This window comes from Lactuca serriola, chromosome 5 (assembly GCF_051521515.1).
Source record: "Lactuca serriola cultivar US96UC23 chromosome 5, Lser_US96UC23_V15, whole genome shotgun sequence".
Taxonomy (NCBI): Eukaryota; Viridiplantae; Streptophyta; class Magnoliopsida; order Asterales; family Asteraceae; genus Lactuca; species Lactuca serriola.
Window position 1 is genome coordinate 186211218 of NC_136412.1, and position 3870 is coordinate 186215087.

General features: G+C 32.0%; 1 long non-coding RNA gene and 1 pseudogene across 1 annotated transcript; both read left to right on the forward strand.

Annotated features, from left to right (window-relative positions):
- The first annotated feature begins 284 nt into the window (after positions 1–284).
- LOC145051372 (uncharacterized) lies at positions 285–1169 on the forward strand (annotated as a pseudogene).
- A 429-nt stretch (positions 1170–1598) lies between these two features.
- On the forward strand, positions 1599–3532 carry LOC145051373 (uncharacterized). The gene is made up of 6 exons (XR_013683575.1): positions 1599–1807; positions 2019–2094; positions 2230–2351; positions 2886–2997; positions 3087–3142; positions 3213–3532. It is a non-coding gene; the product is annotated as an uncharacterized LOC145051373 (long non-coding RNA).
- The last annotated feature ends 338 nt before the right edge of the window (positions 3533–3870 follow it).

A 3870-nucleotide genomic window follows, 5' to 3' on the forward strand; every position in this document is an offset into this window, starting at 1 on the left:
TTTCACATTGTATTGATGATTGGTTTTTGAGATTAATTATGTTATTTACCCTTCATATTTTTGATTAGTATTATGCTTCATATTGTGGTCTAACAATGTACTATTCTTTAATTTTTATTCCTATGTGCAAAGTCATCATGATCAAACAGGAAGCTGGTGGTAGTGAAAAGGAACAAGTTAAATGGTCAGAAATAATGGATTATGCGTACATCCAAGCGATGATTAAACAACAAGAGACAGGCAATAGGGTGAATGGTAGTTTCACACCAACTGCATATGCTCAAATGGTTGAGGAGTTGAACACAAAGCATCAAATGGATATTACCAAAAGTCATTTGAAGAATCGCTACAAAACCTTAAAAAAACATTTTTCGCAATGGTACGATCTGTTTAGGGGAATTTCATTGAGCGGGTTCTCTTGGAATTCGTCTACTAAACTAATAGAAGCGGAGGAAGAAGTATGGGATAATTTATTAAAAGTAATTGTTCCTTTTATGTCTATGTTATTTTTTTAAAATATTTTATGTTAACGTTTGCAATATTAATTATTTTTGTGTTGTTAAACAGTCAAAACCCGAGGCTGCGTCGTTAAGGACAAAAAAGATTGCATACTTCGATGAGATGTTGGTATTATTTGCAAGGGATAGGGCATCTGGTGCACATGCTGAGACATCGAAAGAAAGAAATGCCCGATTAAATAAAAATGAAAATATTCAAGTTGAAACAATTAAAGAAGTTAATGACATGTTAGCTAACAATGAAATTCATTTGGAGAACGAATATGTTGATCTTGATGATAACATTCAGGATGTTATTCCACCTCCTTTTTCACAAGAACAGTCTTCGTGTGCAAAGAAGTGTAAGAGTAAAAAGAGGAAATTTGAAGACGACGAAGAAGAAGAAGATATTAACTCAAAGATAATGAAATCGGTTGATAATGTGGCTGGTGCTATCAGGGAGGGTAATATAATTTTGATAGAGCTTATCCTCGGGAATATATAGGGGAAGAAATTTATAGAGAATTGGAGTTGGTGGGTTTGGAACCCCATGAATTACCGAGGGCTCTAAATTTTTTGGCAACAAATCAAGCAAAAGCTAGGACATTGTTCAATTGTCCCCTTCAGATACGGATGGGTGTCCTCAAAGATATGATGGGTGCACGTGATTGAATAACCTTGGGTGATTGTTACTGGATTGATCTAATGCGTTTATGATTTTTTTTTTGAGTTGTTTGTGGTTTTCGTTTTGCATCTTGAAAACAATTGAATAACATGCGGTTTTCCTTTTTACAATTTACTTTATATTAAAATAAAATTGTTTTGTTAGTGTTTTAAGTAGAGGGGAGGAAGGAAGAGTTGGTTTTTTTTTGGGGGTGGGGGGTGGGGGGTAGGGGTACGGTAGAATGAATGTGGGGATGTAAAGAATTAATATTTGCTCAAAAACATAAAAGGGTATAATTGTCTTTTTTTACTTTCTTTTCTTTCCTTTAATGAACTCGGGATCACCTAAAATGAATACTTTCTTTTCCTTTCGTTCGAACTCAGGAGCACTGAATACTTTATTATTTCCTTTCCCTTCCTTTTCTTTTCTCTCCTTGTTCTTCCTTTCTTTTCTTTTCTTTCTTTTCTGTCAAAAAGAGACTCATCTCTTCACTGTATGTCCGACAACGAACTGAAGTAGAGGGTCAAACAACATCAAAGATTTGGAAATCAAGAAGTTATGATCTTCACCAACACTTATTGTGTAATCAACTTCCATCAGCATCCTAAAGCCACCCGTCACCACCATTAATCCGAACCTGAAGCAGGTTAGCTTTTCTACAAGTTTTTATGCTCAGATATCGATTATATATCTAAACACAAACCAGAAGCCTCCATTAACCACTAACCAACACAAGACACTGCACAACCACTCAATGTCACCGTCTTTCACCTTATATATCTTTTTGGTACGCATTCACGGACACACACACATGTACTCCTAGGTCTAACAACACACATTTCTCCTTCTATTTGCAGGTTAATTTCAACCATGATCTAAGATACGTGTCTTTCTTGATTTTTATGGCTATTAAAACCTAATCCATGGTCCGAGGTAAAAACAATTCCATTTCTTTTAGATTCTGATAAATATTTCGCATCAATATGCAGCAACATTTCTTTGATCTTTGTCTTTTTGATGGTTACTCGAGTATTTATCAAATTTGTGTTTTCTGGTTGTGGTTTTCAGGCATTTGATCCTTTTAGTGCTCCTTGGTATCGAAGAAACAATGGATTTTTTAAAGTTTTTATTCCTCTCACCACCACCGGACCACCAATCTTTCATCTATCTTCCTCTCTCGGTCTACATAAGTAAGTTAACAACCTATACTTTTCCTTATCAAAGATGGATCTGGTTTGTTTGTTTGTTTTTTTTTTTTTTTTTTTTTTTTTTTTTTTGTGTTTTTCTTATTTGTTGCACGAACATCTCTATTTACCCTTATCATGTATAGTTTGTGGCTTTTAGGTAGTATTTAATGTATATTGAGTCGATTCAAACTTATTTAGGTTGTATTTTAATCTATTTAGGATTTATCTATTTCTTTTGTATTTTTTTTGCTTATGGTTCAGACGTATTCCATGTATTTGTAGTAAATGATTGTGTTCTTGATCCAAAAAACATGTAGTTGTTACCGAGGAGTAGAGACTTTATATTGTTGGTTTTAACTTTGGTTGTACATGTAATTGTTAAATTCAGAAACTAGGAACATACAATACATTATGAAGTTCCTAGAAGTATAATTATGGCAATGGGTATCATGACTATTTATATCTATACTTTTTTTTAATCTCTGTTAATGGAAATTCATACATTTATAACTCTTTTCTGTTTTTTTTTAAATGCAGATTGGGATTAGGCAAACTGGATGTTACTGGGAACCAAAGGATGTTTGGTTCAACGGACAGACTGAGATCAGATCTTAAAAATGTGTTGCAGAATTTACAAATGGAACATCAGGTAGAATCTTGTCTATTTAATTTTACCAAATAGAAAAAAACCATCATTAAAGAATAGTGAATATGATTGTTACTTTTGTACTTCACTAGGGGGTTTCAGGAGATGCTAAATATACCAAAGGTTCAAATGTGTAAGAAGAGCATATGTAAGTATGATCTTGTATCTAGCTTTTATTTGGATGACATATTGCTATAATTAGATCTTTTAAAATGCAGTGTACAATTGAAAATCAGAATGACATAATATAAAGTACGATGGGAAAAAGGAAGAGAAACAGAAAAAGAAGGGGATGAAACCACTGCAGTAAACAAACAAAATGATGGGACGAACTAAAATTTGAGATTCTGTTCTTGGTTCAAGTGTTGCTGCATGAATCAATGAATCACACCAGAAGTCATTACCGAGTTGTGTCCTGTTGTCACTCCATTTGTTCCCCGTCTTTCTTACTTTTGAATATGATGTTTTTATTATTTTATGATCTCCAAGGATATGCATAATGTACTCATTTGGTTTATAACTTAGAAGTTGTAAGTTATGTGGCTTTTGGAATGTAATGTTTTCGTATCAAAAAAATTATGAAATTCATTTATTATATTTGACCACCATATATGTTCATTTTAAATAATGCATAATATACTATATATTTGTGTATATTAGAAGTTAAATATAAGTATATCTTTAAACATGAAAAAAAGAAATATTTTTATTTTTAAATATAATACAATGACGTACTTTCATATATAACACAAAATATCAAAATATTTTTATTTAAAAAAAAATTAACGTGTTTTGATTTCAACATTATATTAATTTTTTTTATCTATAATAACAACTTACTTTTATTTTTATTTCGAAACAGCTTACCAATAAAAA